This window comes from Schistocerca nitens, chromosome 1, assembly GCF_023898315.1.
Source record: "Schistocerca nitens isolate TAMUIC-IGC-003100 chromosome 1, iqSchNite1.1, whole genome shotgun sequence".
Taxonomy (NCBI): Eukaryota; Metazoa; Arthropoda; class Insecta; order Orthoptera; family Acrididae; genus Schistocerca; species Schistocerca nitens.
This window is the reverse complement of record NC_064614.1, coordinates 123,180,634-123,202,908: the sequence shown is the minus strand read 5'-3', so window position 1 is coordinate 123,202,908 and position 22,275 is coordinate 123,180,634. Positions and strand designations below refer to the sequence as shown.

Genomic DNA, 22,275 nt, shown 5'->3' with positions numbered 1-22,275 from the left:
GTGAGGGAATACTGAGCCTATGACTTGTCTTAGAGATAACTTGAAGAATTATATGAACGTCTGGTGTATGTTCTACTGGATACATCCGAAAGAACAGACCCTATGTTGAATCTGTAGCTGTGATACATATTACGTAAATTGAAAGTGGATGGGGGAGAAAGGAAAGGAAAGGGACTATTGATGTCAGCTGCATTTGAACTTGATGCAGAATGAGCGGTGACGAGCGAAAATATGTGCCAGAGCGGGACTCGAACCGTGGATCTCCTACTTAGTAGGCAGTTGCATTGACCACTGTGCCACCCGGACAAAGCGTTTATCACAGTTGCATGGACTATCTCGGCATGCCTACCAGCCGATCCCTTTCTTTTCTTACCCCCCCCCCCCACCTTCAGATTACAAAATGTATTTACGACAGTTGTGGATTCCGTGTGTTGTTTCATCTTTCGGACAAGTCCGAAAGAACAGAGACCACGCTTTCATATAGCTGAGTCGCCTCGATGGGCAATGAATCCATGACTTCATTGCGGATGCACAGTTACGTCCGAACTCCTCTGGAACTCTCAAGTAGCGAGCACGGAGAACATTGACAGGGACTGCGGGTAGGTGGCGCTAGGAGGAATCGTTAGCTCTAGGATTTCACCGGGAACAAGTCCCGCCCACTCACCCCCACCGAAACAAGTCCCGCCCATTCACCACCGGTTCACCCCCGGGGAGGGCCTTACACTACGGATAGGCATGGAGGGGGGTGAATGGGCGGGACTTGTTCCCGGTGAAATCCTAGAGCTAAGGGCACGTGTCCCCGGCACGAATCCGCCCGGCGGATTTGTGTGGAGGTCCGGTGAGCCGGCCAGTCTGTGGATGGTTTTTACGTGGTTTTCCATCTGCCTCGGCAAATGCGGGCTGGTTCTCCTTACTCCGCCTCAGCTACATTAGGTCAGCGATTGCTGCGCAAACAAGTTCTCCACGTACGCATACACCACCATTACTCTACCATGCAAACGTAGGGGTTACACTCGTCTGGTGTGAGACGTTCCCTGGGGGGTCCACCGGGGGCCGAACAGCACAATAACCCTGGGTTCGGTGTGGGCGGCGGAGGGGTGGAGTGGACTGAGGTATTTGTCGTGGGGTTGCGGACCACTGCGGCTGCGGCGGGGACGGATCCTGTCCGTCGTTTCTAGGTCCCCGGTTAACATAACATAACATATGTAAACTGAAGGTGGAGGAGGCAGAAAGGAAAGAAAAGGAAGGCACTATTGATGTCGGGACTTTACGCGGAATCAGCGACGACGCGCGAAAATGTGTGCCGGTCCAGAATTCGAATCCGGGACCACCTACTTACTAGATAGTTGGATCAACCACTGTGCCATCAGGACACAGTATTTATCGCAGTTGCGCAGACTACCTCGGCACGCCTCCCAGCCGTCCCACACTCTCACCTAGCGCCACGTGCCCTTTGAAATCCTAGCGCTAACGATTCCTCGCTCCTTCCCACCCGGAAAGCCATGCGTTAGACCGCACGGCCAACCGGGCGGGCAACTGTTTGTTCAATTTACATAACTTGAAGAGTGGCAAACACACATTTAAACTTTTTTAAATTTTGAAAGTAGCAACGAAAAATAGGGGAGTGAACGATTATTTACAACTTGTACAGAACGCAGACGGCAGTTGTACGAGTCGAACGACGTCCAAGGGAAGCCATAGTTGAGAATGGGGTGAGACAGGGGTATAGCCTATCCTCGAAGTTGTTCAGTCTGTACAGTGGGCAAGTTGTGAAGGAAATCAACGAGAATTTTGGAGAGGTAAATAAAGTTCATGTATGAGAAATAAAAACTTCGAGACTTGGCGATGACATTGCAGGTCAGATACGGATAGGGACTTGTATGTGGTATTGAACGGAATGGACAGTGCCTCCGAAAGAGATTGTAATGTATACAGAAATAAAAATAAAACAAGGGTAATATGTGATGTCGTCAGTCACACAACCACACCACCGCATGAGAGATCGATCCGCCAGATGCGATCCTCTCGAAAACGGAACAGAAGAACGGCTATGTTAGACAAAGAGTACACAGCCAGTCGCAGTACTTATGCTCGCCGCTAGGCCACTTCATGTGTAGCAGGAGTGTGGTGCAGTTGTGCCAGTCTACAGTTCGTAGCCGTGCTCAGTGGTCAGCCAGCGCCGATGTTAGTCAGTCATCGTCTGCAGCTCACTCATTGCTGCCATCAAGTCTTTGTAGCCCAGTTCTAAGTTAGTTTTCAAATTCACCGGATTCCACATTCAAGATTACGAGAGATTAATTCGTCACTGCAAGATTTGTGACTTGTAAATTATGTCATTCTACAGACACTTAGTCTAGTCGCGTCTTCTATAATTGTCAACTAACTGATCATGGACTACAGCAAAGTTAAGTAATAAATACTTTCTTATCTTGTACTCCTGCTAATTAATTGTTTTTCCTGTTGTAGCTACCAAGCAGTCTTGGCATAGTAGAACCCACGTTTCCACCTCCTTGGCTACCTCATATTTGGTACCGCATGTTGATTGACTGGGTTATGGTGGAAGATCGAGAGCCATCATAATGGAAGTAGTCGAATTAAATCAGGCGATGCTGAGGGTATTGAAGTAGGAAATGAGGCACTAAAAACAGTAACTTAGACGATTTTTCTTATTTGGGCAGCAAAATAATTGGTGATGAGTGAAGTAGGGAAGTATGAAGAAAAGCATTTCTGAAAAAGATGGATGTTTGAGTATCCAGTATGCTAGAAAATCTTTATTGAAAGCCTTTATGGAGTGTAGCCTTGTATGGAAGTGGAACGTGGACGATAATCAGTTTAGACAAGAAGAGAGTAGAAGCTTTTGAAATGTGGTGCTACCCAAGAACGATGAGGATTATATGGGTAGATCGAATTACTGATGAGGAGGTACTGAAAAGAACTGGGGAGAAAGGAAACTTATGGCACAGCTTGACCATATGAAGGGATCGGTTCGTAGCACACATTATTAGCATCAAGGAATTTTCAGTACGATAACTGAGGGAGAGAGGGGAGACCAAGATATGAATACAGTAAGCAGCTTCGAATGCATGTAGTTTGAGCCAGATGTTTGGAGACGAAGAGGTGTGCACAGGACAGGGTAGCGCGGAGAGCTACGTTGAAACAGTCTTCGGCCTGAAGGCCACAATAACAACAACAACAGGTACCTGACAACAGGGCCGAGTCTGGGCTTAGCTGGCAGAGTGACAGTACGGGAGTCTTTATATGTGGAGTAGCGGGAACGCGCTCTTATCCATCAAACATCCGTGAAAGCAATGTCTTCGAATGAGACAGCGTCTGCATAGGGCCTGGTAAATATTTAGGCGGCCTAACATGCTACACTGTCCTCCACGAAGAACTGTGTGTGCGTGTGACAAATGTGAGTACAGTTCATCTTGAAAAACGACCACACTCAATCACTTGGCAATTTTTATTTTGTGTGGTTAATTCGTAACTTTCTTTCGCGATAAGAAAATTAGCACGGATATCTGCAGTGTATTGTACCTACTTCACACCCTTTTAGCGCTCGATATTCCTTGTTACTTCCTTGCTCCGCCTGAGTCTGCGTCTTGTTTGAATAAAACTTATAAGGCGATGTATCGCCATCGGTCCCCGTGTCTTTCCTTTAGGACCACGTTTCAGAGTGACGCGCGTGCATCGTCTAACATGGTCCCTGTGTATTGTTTTCAGTGTGACTTAAGCACGATACCGGCTCGGAACCAGCTCCTATCACAAGACAAAGACCGGCTACCCTTATCGTTCCTGTGAGGAGCCTGATTCACCGACCGTTACGGTCAGGTTTTCCTCGCGCACGCGACGGCTCGATTCCAGCGCTGAAACACATTGTGCTGCCTGCTATAAAATAAACACACGAAGTTGTTCTCCCGTAGCTCTGATCTGCGCTTCTTCGGTTTTGATGTCTCTACCAGATTTCATTCCCACAAGTCAAACGACTTGAAATGCTTGTAATAAACTAACCTGCAGTGAGAATGACAATGCAATCAAACAGCGTCGCTGCTCCGATAGTACGCTCATGACCAAGAAAAAAAAACAGAACACCTTGAACGATTAGAGATTGGACGTTAATATTCACAAGACATGTACATTACAATGTTCTGCAGAAATGACTAGCGTTTGACCCATGTTCAAGGTCAACACCGATATCGAGGCGCAACGCTACCTACACGTAAAATGTGCCTGTGTCTCTCGTCGTCGCTGTAAACCGAAGGTAATGGATTATTGTTACTTGAGCAGACGTGCAGGATGCCTCGCAGACTTACGCGCGAACCGTACCGTTAAATCCGTGAGTTTGAAAGAGGGCGCATTATTGGTATGAGAGAATGTGATACACCTATCCGAGCAATTGCTGCCCGTGTGGGACGAAGTGTTACGGCAGTAGAACGGGTGCGTGCACAACGGTTCACGGAAGGCCGTAGAGCACAACGAGATGGGTCAGAGCTCACCATCCACACCACCCCTTGAGAAGATCGATACCTCACCCAGATGGCATTGTAGGACAGATCTGCCTCCTCCTCGGCTTTCGTACAACAGTGCAACACATCTTACTATCAGAAATGAGAGTCCGTCACCGTTTATTACGCCATGAGCTATGTACGCATCGTCCGCTTCTCTGGCTAACATTAACGGACGTGCAGAAACATGCTAGACAGCAATGGTGTATGGAACGACGCCACTGTGGACAAGAATGGCATCAGTCTGGTCCAGGCTGTATACCTATTAGGTTCCTTTCCGAGTATGCTGATGCTTTAGCTCCATACTTAGCAATCATATACAACCGTTCGCTCGACGAAAGAACCGTACCCAAAGACTGGAAAGTTACCCAGATCATACCAATATTCAAGAAATGTGTTAGGAGGCATCCACTAAATTACAAGCCTACATCGTTAACCTTGATATGCAGCAGGATTTTGGAACATACACTCCTGGAAATGGAAAAAAGAACACATTGACACCGGTGTGTCAGACCCACCATACTTGCTCCGGACACTGCGAGAGGGCTGTACAAGCAATGATCACACGCACGGCACAGCGGACACACCAGGAACCGCGGTGTTGGCCGTCGAATGGCGCTAGCTGCGCAGCATTTGTGCACCGCCGCCGTCAGTGTCAGCCAGTTTGCCGTGGCATACGGAGCTCCATCGCAGTCTTTAACACTGGTAGCATGCCGCGACAGCGTGGACGTGAACCGTATGTGCAGTTGACGGACTTTGAGCGAGGGCGTATAGTGGGCATGCGGGAGGCCGGGTGGACGTACCGCCGAATTGCTCAACACGTGGGGCGTGAGGTCTCCACAGTACATCGATGTTGTCGCCAGTGGTCGGCGGAAGGTGCACGTGCCCGTCGACCTGGGACCGGACCGCAGCGACGCACGGATGCTCGCCAAGACCGTAGGATCCTACGCAGTGCCGTAGGGGACCGCACCGCCACTTCCCAGCAAATTAGGGACACTGTTGCTCCTGGGGTATCGGCGAGGACCATTCGCAACCGTCTCCATGAAGCTGGGCTACGGTCCCGCACACCGTTAGGCCGTCTTCCGCTCACGCCCCAACATCGTGCAGCCCGCCTCCAGTGGTGTCGCGACAGGCGTGAATGGAGGGACGAATGGAGACGTGTCGTCTTCAGCGATGAGAGTCGCTTCTGCCTTGGTGCCAATGATGGTCGTATGCGTGTTTGGCGCCGTGCAGGTGAGCGCCACAATCAGGACTGCATACGACCGAGGCACACAGGGCCAACACCCGGCATCATGGTGTGGGGAGCGATCTCCTACACTGGCCGTACACCACTGGTGATCGTCGAGGGGACACTGAATAGTGCACGGTACATCCAAACCGTCATCGAACCCATCGTTCTACCATTCCTAGACCGGCAAGGGAACTTGCTGTTCCAACAGGACAATGCACGTCCGCATGTATCCCGTGCCACCCAACGTGCTCTAGAAGGTGTAAGTCAACTACCCTGGCCAGCAAGATCTCCGGATCTGTCTCCCATTGAGCATGTTTGGGACTGGATGAAGCGTCGTCTCACGCGGTCTGCACGTCCAGCACGAACGCTGGTCCAACTGAGGCGCCAGGTGGAAATGGCATGGCAAGCCGTTCCACAGGACTACATCCAGCATCTCTACGATCGTCTCCATGGGAGAATAGCAGCCTGCATTGCTGCGAAAGGTGGATATACACTGTACTAGTGCCGACATTGTGCATGCTCTGTTTTCTGTGTCTATGTGCCTGTGGTTCTGTCAGTGTGATCATGTGATGTATCTGACCCCAGGAATGTGTCAATAAAGTTTCCCCTTCCTGGGACAATGAATTCACGGTGTTCTTATTTCAGTTTCCAGGAGTGTATATTGTGTTCAAACATTATGAATTACCTTGAAATAAACTGTCTATTGACACACAGCCAACATGGTTTTAGAAAACATTGTTCCTGTGAAACACAACTAGCTCTTCTTTCACATGAAGTGTTGAGTGCTACTGACAAGGGATTTCAGATCGACTCCGTGTTTCTGATTTCCGGAAGGCTTTTGACACTGTACCACACAAGCGGCTCGTAGTGAAACTGCGTGCTTATGGAATATCGTCTCAGTTATGTGACTGGATTTGTGATTTTCTGTCAGAGAGGTCACAGTTCGCAGTAATTGACGAAAAGTCATCGAGTAAAACAGAAGTGATTTCTGGCGTTCCCCAGAGTAGTGTTACAGACCCTTTGCTGTTACTTATTTATATAGATGATTTGGGAGACAATCTGAACAGCCGTCTTAGGTTGTTTGAACATGACGCTGACGTTTATCGACCAATAAAGTCATCAGAAGATCAAACAAATTGCAAAACGATTTAGAAAAGATATGTGAATGGTGCGAAAAGTGGCAGTTGACCCTAAATAACGAATAGTGTGAGGTCGTCCACGTGAGTGCTAAAAGGAATTCGTTAAACTTCGGTTACACGATAAATCAGTCTAATCTAAAAGTCGTAAATTCAGCTAAATAACTAGGTATTACAATTGCGAACGACTTAAATTGGAAGGAACACACAGAAAATGTTGTGGGGAAGGCTAACCAAAGACTGCGTTGTATTGGCAGGACACTTTGAAAATGTAACAAACCTACTAAGGAAACTGCCTACACTACGCTTGCCGTCCTCTTTTAGAATACTGCTGCGTGGTGTGCGATCCTTACCAGATAGGACCGACGGAGTACATCGAAAAAGTTCAAAGAAGGGGAGCACGTTTTCTATTATCGGGAAATATGGGAGAGAGTGTCACTGAAATGATACAGGATTTGGGCTGGACATCACTAAAAGAAAGGCGGTTTTCATTGCGACGGAATCTTCTCATGAAATTCCAATCACCAACTTTCTCCTCCGAATGTGAAAATATTTTGTTGACACGTATCTACATAGGGAGAAACGATCACCACGATAAAAAAAGCGAAATCGGAGCTCATACGGAAATATATAGGTGTTGATTCTTTCCGCGCGCTATGCGAAATTGGAATAATAGACAATTGTGAAGGTGGTTCGATGCACCCTCTGCCACGCACTTAAATGTGATTTGCAGAGTATCCATGTAAATGTAGACGTAGATGTATCGGATGAAACGAGGTTCTGTTTGTTTGGCAATGATGGCCGCCTTTTGGTTCGCCCCACACAGGGGGCGTGACATCACAGTGACTGCATTCGCACATGATATGCAGCACCAACGCAAGGTTCAAAATGGTTCAAATGGCTCTGAGCACTATGCGACTTAACTTCTGAGGTCATCAGCCGCCTAGAACTTAGAACTAATTAAACCTAACTAACCTAAGGATATCACACACATCCATGCCCGAGGCAGGATTCGAAACTGCGACCGCAGCGGTCGCCCGGCTCCAGACTGTAGCATCTAGAACCGCACGGCCATACCGGCCGGCACCAACGCAAGGCCTTATGGTACAGGACGCTACTGGGTACAGCCACAAATCACAGTCGGTGCGTGCCCAGGGCACTGTGACCAGTGTCACCTATGTGAACGACATACTGCGCCCCGTAGCCATACCCTTTCTGCACAACACCCCAGACGCCATTTTTCAGTAAGACAATGCACGGCCACACGTTGCTGCACGAACACGTGCCTTCTTGGTGTCACAGGATGTCAGCCTTTTATCCTGGCCTGCCAGATCACCAGACTTGTCACCAATCGAAGATGTGTGGGATATGGTGAGACGACAGGTGCAGCACTGTGACCCAGTACCAACCACCACAGATGAACTTTGGAGCCAGATGAATGCAGCAGGGGTGGCTATACCACAGGACGCTATTCGCGCCTTATACACGTCGATACTACCACGCTTGGAACAAGCCTGTAACTGCTTGGCGAAACTGCATGGTGAACCGAGGTGACTTAAATGCTAACCGTTTTTGCAGAACATACTGATGTACATGTCCTGTGAATATGAACGTCCTATCTCCAGTGTGTCTTGAAGGGAGGATATAAGATGAACATCAACAAGAGCAAAACGAGGATAATGGAATGTAGTCGAATTAAGTCGGGTGATGTTGAGGATATTAGATTAGGAAATGAGACACTTAAAGTAGTAAAGGAGTTTTGCTATTTGGGGAGCAAAATAACTGATGATGGTCGAAGTAGAGAGGATATAAAATGTAGACTGGCAATGGCAAGGAAAGCGTTTCTGAAGAAGAGAAATTTGTTAACATCGAGTATAGATTTAAGTGTCAGGAAGTCATTTCTGAAAGTATTTGTATGGAGTGTAGCCATGTATGGAAGTGAAACATGGACGGTAAATAGTTTGGACAAGAAGAGAATAGAAGCTTTCGAAATGTGGTGCTACAGAAGAATGCTGAAGATTAGATGGGTTGATCACATAACTAATGAGGGGGTACTGAATAGGATTGGGGAGAACAGGAGTTTGTGGCACAACTTGACAAGAAGAAGGGACCGGTTGGTAGGACATGTTCTGAGGCATCAGGGGATCACAAATTTAGCATTGGTGGGCAGCGTGGAGGGTAAAAATCGTAGAGGGAGACCAAGAGATGAATACACTAAGCAGATTCAGAAGGATGTAGGTTGCAGTAGGTACTAAATAAATGTCGTGTGACTTGGGCCCCCCCGTCGGGTAGACCGTTCGCCGGGTGCAAGTCTTTCGATTTGACGCCACTTCGGCGACTTGTGCTTGGATGGGGATGAAATGATGATGATTAGGACACCACAGCACTCAGTCCCTGAGCAGAGAAAATCTCCGACCCAGCCGGGAATCGAGCCCGGGCCTTTATGATTAACAATCTGTCGCGCTGACCACTCAGCTACCGGGGGCGGACAACATTAGTATTGCAAGGACCATACAGCATATTCGTCATCAATATTGTGTTCCAAGGTCATGTGTCAATGCATTTGACTTTTGTCGATTAAGAAGATGGTTCCACCTCTTGTTTGACGTGGCCTTCAACAACTGCATACAAACAGCTCCAGGTCCTGTTGCTTTGGTATTTTTTAATTGTTTAACAGTCACCAGCACCGCCGATCAGTTCTATATGGAGACTATACAGTAAGATCCATGAAACTATAAGTGAAAGAGAAACTGAGGAAGTAGAACAACAGAGTGGCTTCCGATGATGATATCTGCATCGTTAGACAGGTGACTGATAAGAGAATGGCACGTATTTTGGAGACACACTTGGTTTTTATAGATATGCAAAAGGCCTACGACAGTGTACCACTTTCTAGGATATGGGAAGCAATGAATAACCAGAACATTGGTAAATGTTACGTGCAAGCCGTTAGAAAGCAGCATTCAGATAATAATCACGTAAAAGTTGGGAAGTTATTGTCACTGAAATTTAAGGTTAGCAAAGGCCTGACGCAAGGGATCTGCTTATTGCCTACTGCATTTAAAGTGTTTTTGAACGAAGCACTGGAAACTTGGAAAACAAAGTTAGAAAACATGGGAATTAGAATAGGTGATGATATCCGGTTCTCCCTAAGTTTCGTCGACGATCAGGTCACTTTCGCTGAGGAAGAAGAGGATGTACATTGTACCTTAAGAAAGCTTATAGATGCATGTGAGCAATGGATGTATGAAAATAAAACACACAAAGACCGAATATTTGGTCGTTACAGGTATAGAAATGGATCTGTTACGGATGATGGATATTTAGTAAAGTATAGGCCATCATCCAGATATTTAGTAACAATCATTTCGGACGAGGGTAGAAGTTACGAGGAAATAAAGCACAGAATAGAAAAGCGAAAGGTATCAATTAAACAGCTACACTCCATTATTTGGAATAAAAATACGTCTATAAATTTGAAAAGGACGATATAAAAAACTGTAGTTGAGAGGATTGCTCTGTATGGCGCTGAACTGTGGGAAGTCTCCATCATCGACGAGAAGAAATGGAGTTTTGGAGACGAAGTTGTGAAGTAACAAGAAGAGACAAAATAAAAAATGAAGTACTTCGAGAACAGATGGGAGTTACCAAGGATAGTGTACACGCAGTTGAAAATAATTGCCTCACATCGTACGGATATCTTATAAGAACACCAGAAAATAGGCGATGGCCTTCTAAAATGTGGCACCGAAGAACTGCATGAGACATAAAAAGAGGAAGATCCCGTCTACAATGGAATGATGGAGTGGGGAGTGTGATGCAGGACAGGGCATGCAAGAAGAGGACAGGCAAGATAGAACGAGATGGAAACTCGGATGCGAGAGACGCTGCGTAAAAAATGTATCAACAAATGTTTGTCTACCAGGCGGACGTTCACCAGCATGACTGCCTCTCTTGTATCTTTATTCGTTACGAAGGTACAAACGACAGTACAACTTTTTACAATAACTCCATATATATTTTATTCTGTAATCCAGATCTTCTCACTTGTTCAAAAACGTTCACGTACTCACGTAATTTCGACACTGAACTTAATAAGAGACAGAAACGAGTATCTTTAATACCATTTTGTAGTACTGAAATCCATTGTGAGCACAAAAAGTGGTTGATGGTAACCTGGCGAATACTGCGCCATAGAAAGAAAAAGCGTTTGTGCCGCGCTTATAAATGCGGAAAATTGGTGCTACGAAGGGCGTTCAAAAAGTTTTGCGCAGTAGTCTCTAATTTTTTTAATTTTTTGCAGGAGGAGAATGGAATTTTTTGTGAACATACTTGGACCATTTAGCTATAAGTTGGTATATAAAAATATTTTCTTTTATTTACGGGTGAAGTAGGTGTGAGGTTGCAACAACGGTCGGTGATGGAGTTCCTCTTCAAGACCGGCGATGACTCTGCCACATCGATTCACAGGAAGTTGTTCCCCGTTAACGGGGAGGACACAGTGCATCGCAGCAGTATCCACCGGTGGTTGCAGAGGTCTAAAGAAGGTGATTTCTCTCTACTGGACAATCCACGATGCGGTAGACCATCGACAGCAGTGAGCGATGTGAATAAGGAGAGCATTGATCAAATCATCCAAAATGACACATGTGTGACGACACGACAGCTTGCTGAAATGACTCGTTTGTCATTGGATAGTGTGGTATCGCTGGTACAGTCACTAGGGTACAGAAAAATCTGTGCACGTTGGATGCCTAGATTATTGACAAAAGAAATGAAAACGACGAGGAAGGATGTGTGCGAGGGTCTCATGAAGACCTTTACTGAAGACTGGAAACAGTGTTTTGATGGCGTCATTACCCAGGATGAAACATGGTTATTTTTGTCCGAACCTGATGGTTGGTTCAAATGGCTCTAAGCACTATGGGACTTAACATCCATGGTCATCAGTCCCCTAGAACTTAGAACTACTTAAACCTAACTAACCTAAGGACAGCACACAACACCCAGTCATGTCCGAACCTGAGAACAGAACCCAGTCCATGGAGTGGCGTCATCCGGGTTTCCCTCGGAAGAAGAAACCAAGACTTTGGGATCAGTGTGGTGACATTTTCATTAACTTTTTGGAACCTGGCTCCAAAATTAACCGGGTCCATTACTGTTTGTCATTGGACAAGCTGCGACGTGCCATCAAGACCCACAGACCACAGCTTCAGGGTCAGCTCATCTGACTACACCATGACAATGCCAAACCCCATACAGTCCTTATGACGCAGGAGAAATTCAGGAAAATGGGTTGGAAAATTGTTCCTCATCCTCCCTACAGTCCGTACTTGGCTCCATTTGATTTTTACCTCTTTGGTGGTCTGAAGGCCGACCTGCGCGGTAAAACATTTGGTAGTGATAAAGACCTTATTTTCTGTGGCAAGCGATGGTGTAAAAGTCAATCCCTAGAATCTTACCAAAGTGCATTTACATAATGGAAAGAACGTTGGGCCAGATGCGTCACAGCTGATGGAGGCTACATTGAGTAGGCTCAATGTATAGATAAATGTTCCAAGTATCTTCACAAAAAATTTTTCTCCTCTTGCAAAAAATAAAAAAAAAATTAGAGACGACTGTGCAAAACTTTTTGAACGCGCTTTCTAGAACAAGCAGAAAAGAAAGGCAACTGCAGCGTCAAAATTGCAGTCGACATTTCTAACGATGTCCTAATTGAATAAATTTGCATGACGCCATTTTAAGATGACAAAAAACCGAAACGCGTACTCGTGTGAATGAAACGATATAAAAAACTGTCTCGTCGCTGTATTTCTTAAAGTAATCCGTCGGGAGGGTGGGTTCTTGTCAGAATGTGACACTCTGCAGAGTTCCTTTGCCTTAGTAGTGTTACCGAGCGAGGTGGTGCAGTAGTCAGCACATTGAACTCGCATTCGGGAGGACGACAGTTCAATCTCGCGTCCGGCCATCCCGATTTAGGTCTCTTGATCCAAATCATCTAACCCAACACTTAGTAGTATTACGCCTACTTTCAACTACCATAAAATAAAGCTAATGATGAAGCAGTTTTAACCATGAATTGCCTTTATGTATTACACAATATATCGTTCATACGCTGAGGTGACAAAAGGTGATGCGGAAATATTGAGCCATACTGCCTCTATAGCCGTCCATAATTCCGAAAGTGTTGCCGAAACAGGATTTTGTGCACGACCTGTCTTCTCGATTTTGTTCCATAAATGTTCGATGGAATTCATGTCAGGCAATCTGGGTGGTCAAAGCATTCGCTCTAATTGTGTCTGTGCTTCAAACCAATCGTGATTATTTGTGGCCCAGTGTCGTAGCGCATAGTCATCCATAGAAATTCCATCGTTGTTTGGGAAAGATGAAGTCAATGAACGAATGTAACCTGTCTCCAATTGGCAAAACGTAACCATTTCCAGTTAAAGATCGGTTCAGTTGGACCGGAGAGACATTCAATGTAAACACGGCGCAGATCATTATGGAACGACCATCAGCTTGCACAGTGCCATCTTGACAACTTGGATCCATGGCTTTGTGGGGTCTGCTCCACATTCGAACCCTACCGTCAGCTATTATCAACTAAAATCGGGATTCATTTGACCAGGCCAAGGTTTTCCAATTATCTAGGGTCCAACCGATATGGTCACAACTCAGGAGTAACGCTGCAGGTGACGTCATGATGCTAGCAAAGGCACTCGCGTCGGTGTCTGCTGCTACTGACCATTATCGTCAAATTTCGCCGCACTGCCCTAACGGATAGGTTCGTCGTTCCTGCGGTTATCTGATGCAGTGTTGCTTGTCTGTTAACACTGACAACTCTACGCAAACGCCGCTGGCTCTGAAAGCCATAGGCCACTGTGTTTCCGTGGTGAGAGGTAATGACTGAAATTTAGTATTTTCGGCACACTCTCTAACATTCTGCGTGGTGCCTGTTTGTTCTAAGTCGTGTCTCCCTACCACTTTCGCGCAACGACGCTCTGAGCGTGTTTTTTAGGGAATTGACTAGTTTGAACCTGGGACCTGTTGCTGGTAAGGAGACGTCGGACCACACATGACATGTAGAGTTCAGAAGAGTTCAGTGAGACTAGCGATGATATAACCAAATACTTAATGATTTTAGCGTCAGCTCCACTGCACTCCCTGTAAAAGAATCTTAATTTAGTGGAAGGGGTTCAAGGCTTTCCTATTTTTAGTTAGCTGGTAAAAAAACGTCGAAAAAGCAGTTAAGTTTACCATTGGAAATTTTATTCTACTCACAAAACATTGTTTATAAATAATTGCACTATCGATTAAAGGAAATGTTTTAATACAAGATGATAAAAACCAACTGCGTTCAACAAAAATGTGAACGAATATTCCCTGAGAGGGTTTCCAAGTTCTACAATGGATCGAAGGATGACCTATGCCATATCACATCTATAATCTAGGTTTAAGTTAAGTTTCATAAAAGAGAAAACTATCAAAATGGTCTACAGTGACCCTCAATTATCTTTAATTACTTATCTAACTTGTCGTAAATTACAGTGGCTAATGTGGCTTCTCAATAATTATATAACAGAAAAATCATCGCGTTTCAGATTTTAACTTACGTAGCAAATGTGAATACCATGAGCTTCAATTGACGATCGACACTAGTATTACGTAAAAAGGGGTTGTAACAGAAGAGACTTCTGCAGTTCTGAGTGAAGCCTTATGCGCTCAAAAACGCGGCATCGCGTGCGTTCATTACCTTGTCGGTGTTCGTCAGGGGGCGGCGGCCGGCGCAGCTCCACCCAGCACGCCGTCTCCGAAGCAAACTCCCTCCTAACTTCTCCTTACTACAATTTACCGAAGTTGGTTTTAAAAAAAACTATCTGGCTGTGTTTTCATCTGACCAATGTTATCCTTAAGCTCCGCCTACAAAAATTCTGTCCATCCAATGAGAAACGTTATACTTTTAGTGGTGGGGCAATGTTTTTAACGTTTGCAACGTAACAGAGACGCGAAAAAGTCTCACGCTAAAACTTGCGGCTGGTGTGGCCCTTTTAGTGTTATCGTAAGATCTATACTGTTCTTCTGGAGAGCTCTAGCTTTTAACATGGGCTGGGGGGTGGTCCTGTCGGTTAGCTGGCGACGTGGGTGTCCGTCCCTTATCGTGGGGGCTTCTAGCTTAACACGGTTCTGCTCTCGGCTTCTGTTCTCGTTTCTCCCCTCGGAACTGCGTCTGTCTCACGGTGGGAAGGTATGACATGCATTTAGGCATTCTTGTGTCAGTCTGTGGTATTCCATTTGCTCACTCGTTACTCGTATTACTTTGGTTAGTTTAATGTCACGATTTATTCGGAGCTATGTGACATACTACTGGATTTGCTTATCATGTCAGGGTTTTCATGGAAGGTGTTGGATTTGCCTGACACCTTAAAACTCTTGTCACTGCAAGAGCTCGGAATATTGAATTCCTAACGATTTCAGATATGGAATGTTCCATGTGTCTAGCTGCAACTGCCATTCCGCGTTCGAAGTCTGTTAATTCGCGTCATGCAGCTATAATCACTTCGGAAACCTTTTAACATGAATCACCTGAGTACACCTGAGTACACCCATGACAATGCACTGCCCTGTTATACCTCGTGTATGCGACGCTACCGCCATTTGTATATGTGCAAGTCACTATCCCATGATTTTTATCACCTCCGTGTATTACGCCTACCTTCAATTACGATAAAATAAAACAGATGATGGCGCAGTTCAAAATGGTTCAAATGGCTCTGAACAGTATGGGACTTAACTTCTGAGGTCATCAGTCCCCTAGAACTTAGAACTACTTAAACGTAACTGACCTAAGGACATCACACACATCCATGTCCGAGGCAGAATTCGAACCTGCGACCGTAGCGGTCGCTTGGTTCCAGACTGTAGCGCCTAGAACCGCTCGGCCACTCCAGCCGGCGCAGTTTTTAATCATGGTTTGCCTTTACTGTACATAACACTACTGTACTACATGTATCCGTAGTGTCAATAAGGAAACAATATTTTATTGCTGTTTTGCTGACTTAACATTCTCAATAGATGAGTAGCATTTATTTCTTTTCGTTGGTGTACCAGGTTAGAGGTATGAAACCGGAATTTGGTGGCAATAATTACAAGTCTGTTGTTTGCAGGTGTTTTATTCAAAATAATCTCCATTGCTATTTATACATTTCACCTACATTTCCGGCAGGCTATGAATACTACGCCAAAAAAAGCAGTTCTTCTTTTGGAGCGACCCAATCAGCGAGCCATTTTCGTACGTTTTCATACGAACTGAGGCGTTATTCAGCGAGAGCGTGTCCCTGTGATGCAAACAAATGATAATGGGACGGATTCAAGTCTGGAGAATAAGCCTCATGCCCTAGTATTTCCCAACTAAACGCCTCGATCGTTTCCCCGACCAGTTTTGCTGTGTGTGATAGGGCGTTGTCATGGAGCAATATGACTCTGTGTTGCCTTTTTGCATGTTCCGGTCGTTTTTCACCTAATGCTCGACTTAAATCGATCATTTGCTGTTGGTAGCAATCAATGTTAACGGTTTCAAATAGCTCTGAGCACTATGGGACTTAACTTCTGAGGCCATCAGTCCCCTAGAACTTAGAACTACTTAAACCTAACTAACCTAAGGACATCACACACATCCATGACCAAGGCAGGATTCGAACCTGCGACCTTAGCGATCGCGCGGCTCCAGACTGTAGCGCCTAGAACCGCTCGGCCGCTCCGGCCGGCGTTAACGGTTTCACCAGGTTTTAGCAGCTAATAACACATGACACCCATCTCAACCCACTAAACACAGAGCATTGTCTTCCTTCCAAAGCGATTTGGTCTTGCAGTGGATATCTATGGTTTACCTTGATTCACCCATGGTTTACGACGCTTATGATTCTCAAAATATATCCATTTATCATCACCTGTCACTATTCGATGGAGAAACGACTTTCTTTTGTATCTGGCGAGCAGCATTTCACAAGTGGTCTTTCGATTTGCTAGCTATCTTTCATTCAGTTCATGCGGAACCCATTTTCCCACTTTCTGCAAATTTCCCGTAGCTTTCAACCGAAGAGAAACAGCTTTCTGCGTCACATTCAATTGTTCCGCGAGTTCCAGTTGAATTTCAATATTATCTTCATCTAATGAAGCCTGCAATTCGTTTCCTTCGAACTTTTTCGGTGGTTTCCCGCGCTCGTCGTTTCTCACGTGAAAATCATCACGTTTGAATTTTTTGAGCCAATTCCAAGACCATGATCGCCGAAAGCTTCGACAAGCATTCGATGCTATTCTGTAGCAGTTTTTTTCAAATGTTAACAGAAAAACAATGCTGTCCGCAAATCTTGGTTCGTAAGCACAAAACTCGACGTGTTTACGCGTTTGAAACTGATACCGACGCATGGAACTTGGGTTACAGTGTGTTGACATTCGTCGTCAGCCGTTACAGGAAGCAGATGGCGCTGCAGCCGCGATCTGACGGCCCCCTACACGGACTGCTAGCACCATCTATACTTGTAGGCAAATTCCGGTTTGATACTTGTACACTGGTATATTGCACTCATTCAAACCTTCAACAGAAGATGGCTGACTGTAAGATCGGCGTTCATTTTCCGTGTGTTTACATCTGTTTACAGTCAGCTCTACCAAGTGGACGAATTAATGTCACACCAGCTACCTGTACTTTTTGCTAGTTCCGGGGGTCATAGACAATCTTGTGTCACGTTATTACGTGAATGGTATTCTGTGAAACAGTTTTGAACAGAGAGGAAGTGGATTACTGAATAAGCAATATAGGAGACTATTTAAAAATATGTACTGCTGATAACGTCTCCGAAGCGAACAAAGATGCAAGGACGACAATCATACTGGTTAATTTTCTTCCTGGTAGCTATAGAACATTTGCTCGGTACATTTTTTATTTTGCTTCTGGACAGACCGTTATTTGGTGTGTTCAAAATGAATGAGACACCTTGTATGGTACAATCCACCATTTACACACTTACAAGGGGAGGCCGCAAATTGTGAAATTCAGATTCGATTCATACTGCGCATAATAAAAGCTCATGGCCACAGGTGTAATGTGGCAAAGCACCAAGATGCACTTCTCAGCCGTTGTCGAGAAAATCGACAGTTAAAAGAAACCGTTGCGGTGAAATACTCTCTACAATTAACAAATTTCTACAGCGTCGTGGCGCAGCGGTAAGCGCTCGGGTTCGTAATCCGAAGGTCGCCGGATCGAATCTCGCGCCATGCAACCCTGTTTTTTAGTATTTGTTTTCCCGGCAATCAGTTGCAACAATTATGCATATAATAAGTTGTTGAAAGTCGTTTGTCGTGGAAAAACAAAGTTGTATTTCACAAACGTTATTAATTGTTTTCATAATGTTAACCACGTATAGTTAACGGAAGACGTAGAAACGATATTCCGAAACGAATACGTATAGCGTAAGTCAAACGTTCGAATTAGAATAGAGACCCCACGAATACAAATTTGCTGTGGCAGGTATGAAATATAAACTACGTTACTCGCTCGTTACACTTGAAGGACAGACGTTGAATGGGCCGAAACGAGCCGCCGCATAACAGCGTAGTTGCCCGCTAAATTCGAAAGAAGATAGATGCGGTCCCTAGCGCAACTTATAACATCGTCGAAAATCAGTGCGGACGGGAGAGCTTTGGTACACCCTGTTAAAAAAACGGAAAAATGGAGGCGGTACAATTGGAGAGCGATCCGCCTTCACCAACATGCATAAGCAATTCATTAATAAAAAACTAATAATAAAGAGAAATTGCATGGCGCGAGATTCGATCCGGCGACCGTCGGATTACGAACCCGACCGCTTACGGCTGCACCACGACGCTGTAGAAAATTATTAATCGTAGAGAGTATTTCACCGAAACGGTTTCTTTTAACTGTCAATTTTCTCGACAACGGCTGAGAAGTGCATCTTGGTGCTTTGCCACATTACACCTGTGGCCATGAGCTTTTATTATGCGCAGTATGAATCGAATCTGAATTTCACAACTGGCGGCCTCCCCTTGTTAGTTGCTCCATTTTTAACTCGTTTTTATTAGGTCGCTGTCTTCTTTGTTTGTCTATTCGGTACAAATTTTGCAGCTGATTTTAAACTTACTTCCCGGTGAGCCAGGGACTTGAAATTTCAGACCTGTATGAGAACTGGATGACAATGCAGCAGTGTGTGGTAATAACCATATTCCTGCAGTGGGAAGGGGGTGGAGGTGAAAACGGGCTGACGAGGAAGCTGAAAGCAGAACGCCAGCGCCTACCTGCTGCAAAAAGTGTCTCCGACAACTCAATCGACTTATAGGTAGGTACACTTCTGCAATGCATGAAGCAATTTCTGCCAAACTGAGCAAAAATTTACTTTGGGAGTAAGACCACTCATGCACATTTACAGCTAAGGATAGGGCTGGAAAGGGATGATATAAAGGCATAACTCAGGGACGCCTGGAGCAGTTCTGAACCAAATTTAATGTATACATGACTCATTTTACTTCTTTTTTTAAGTTGCTCACTTGTCTGTTGGTCTGTTCCGCAGAAATTTAGCAATTGATTTTAAAATAAATTCACAATGAGCTAGAGGCTGAAAACTTCCAACATAGCTCAGCATTCCCGTGAAGTGTTAGGAGCCTGGTTTGGAACAAAGACGTCCCAAAACACACCGAAGAAGTTATTACATCCCAATAGTAACCTATGCATCTGAAACATGGATAATGAACAAAACAGGTGTGAGCATATCACAGGCATGTGAAATCAAGTTCCTCAGAAGTAGGAGAGGAGCAATTAGTAAAGTCAGGATGAGAAATGAAAGGATAACGGAAATAGCGGAAGAGGTACCTTTATAGAGCAGATAGAAACATCAAGACTAAAATGGTATGGGCACGTGAAGAGAATGGAAGACAAGAGGATTCTCAAGAAACTACACGAAATGGAGGTGTGAAGGAAGAAGAAGACCAAGGGACAGATGGCTGAAAGATTTAGAGGAGTGTAATGAAAAATCAGAAGAGGTCTGGAACAGAGTGAACAAAGGAGGGTGGTAGGAAAACATGACTAGATGGCGAAGCTTACGTTCCAAACAGACGTAGCATGGAGCTAGAAACTTTTCAAGATGATGATAACGATTCAGACATAAAAACGTGAAATGTCAAAAATTTATTTTCAATCGTTGTTGTGGTCTTCAGTCCAAAGCCATGTTTGCTGCAGCTCTCCATGCCACTCTATCCTGTGGAAGCCTCTTCACCTCCAAGTAGCTACTGCGACCTACATCCTTCTGAATCTGCTTACTGTATTCATTTCTTGGTTTCCATCTACGATTTTTACTCCTCAGGTCCCCCTCCAGTACTAAATTGGTGACCCCTTGGTGCCTCAGAATGTGTCCTAACAAACGATCCCTTCTTCTAGTCAAGTTGAGCCACAGATTCCTCTTTTCCCCAGTTGTATTCAGTACGTGCTCATCAGTTATGTGATCGACCCTTCTAATCCCCAGCATTCTTCTGGAGCACCACATTTCGAAAGCTCTATTCTCTTCTTGTGTAAATTTCTTATCGTCCATGTCTCACTTCTGCACATGGCTACACTCCATACAAATACTTTCAGAAAGGTCTTCCTGACACTTAAATCTATACTAGATGTTAACAAACTTCTCTTCTTCAGAAACGCTTATCATGCCATTCCCAGTCTACATTTTATATCCTCTCTACTTCGACCATCATCAATTATCTCTGTATGTCCATCTTTTTTTAGATGGTTGCGGGACTCGGCTGTTCGATAGATGATGTCAAATGAAACACCTTTCAGCCGTCAAATTTCCAACATTATTTTGTTTGGCAACCAGTTTCAGCGTTTTACTTCAGGCCCCTTACTGACGTGTAGGAAGAATCGCGTGTAGGAACCATCGTCTGCCGAATGTTGGTTGAGGTGATCACAATAGCAAAAATCTACTAATACCAGTATTTCTGGTCGGCCGAAGCGTCCAAGCGGTTCTAGGCGCTTCAGTCCGGAACCGCGCGACCGCTACAGTCGCAGGTTCGAATCCTGCCTCGGGCATGGATGTGTGTGATGTCCTTAGGTTAGTTAGGTATAAGTAGTTCTAAGTTTTAGGGGACTGATGACCTCTGATGTTAAGTCCCATAGTGCTCAGAGCCATTTGAACCATTTGAACCAGTATTTCTGGCCCTTTTTAGATCACAACCGAGGTAGATTCTTCCTACACGTCGGTCAGGGGTCTGAAGATTGCGTCGTAAAACGCTGAAACTGGTTGCCAAATAAAATAAGGTTGGAAACTTGAAGGCTGAAAGGTGTTTCATGTGACAACCATCATCAATTATTTTGCTGCTCAAATAACAAAACAAACGTACTACTTTAAGTGTCTCGTTTCCTAATCTTATTCCCTCAGCATCAGCTGATTTAATTTGACTACATTCCATTATCCTCGTTTTCCTTTTGTTGACGTCCACCTTGTATCCTCCTTTCAAGACACTTTCCATTCCGCTGAATTGCTCTTCCAAGTCCTCTCTGTCTCTGACAGAATTACGATGTCATCGCCAAACCTCAAAGTTCTTATTTCTTCTCCCTACACTTTAATTCCTACTCCAAATTTTTGTTTCCTTTACTGCCTTCTCAATATACAGATTGAATAACATTAGGGAGAGGGTGCAACCCTGTCTCATTCCCTTCTCAACCACTGTTTCCCTTTCGTGCCCCTCGACTCTTGCTACTGCCGTCTGGTTTCTGCACAAATTGTAAATAGTCTTTCGTTTCCTTTATTTTATTTCTGCTACTTTCAGAATTTCAAAGAGAGTACTCCAGTCAATATTGTCAAAAGCTTTCTCTAAGTCTACATATGCTGTAAACGTATGACACTTCCTGGCGTAATGAAACTGTGTACCGGACAGAGGCTCGAACTCGAAACATTTCCTTTCGTGGGTAAGTGTTCTACCATCTTCTTATTTTTCGATATAGTTCGTTGCGTTTGGTGTGGACGGACGCCACAAGACATCAGTTCAAGTGGATCGTTGTTTCCTTTACTCAGTCCCCTGACCGAACACGTTGAGCTACCGGCCGGCTCTCGCATCCTACGTTCCAAACTTTACAGAAGCTCTCCTGCGAACCTTGCAGAACTAGGATTTCTGGAAGTAAGGATATTGTGGTTCAAATGGCTCTGAGCACTATGGGACTTAACTTCTAAGGTTATCATTCCCCTAGAACTTAGAACTACTTGAACCTAACTAACCTAAGGACACCACACACGTCCATGCCCGAAGCAGGATTCGAACCTGCGACCGTAGCGGCCGCGCGATTGCAGACTGTAGCGCCTAGAATCGTTCGGCCACTTCGGCCGGCAAGGATATTGTGGAG

The 22,275-nt window shown here is 45.0% G+C and overlaps 1 protein-coding gene across 2 annotated transcripts in view; it reads right to left on the bottom strand.

Annotated features, from left to right (window-relative positions):
* The window catches only part of LOC126242629 (facilitated trehalose transporter Tret1-2 homolog), a 284,620-nt gene that overhangs the window by 49,326 nt on the left and 213,019 nt on the right, over positions 1-22,275 (bottom strand). The gene's annotated exons all lie outside the window — the stretch shown is intronic.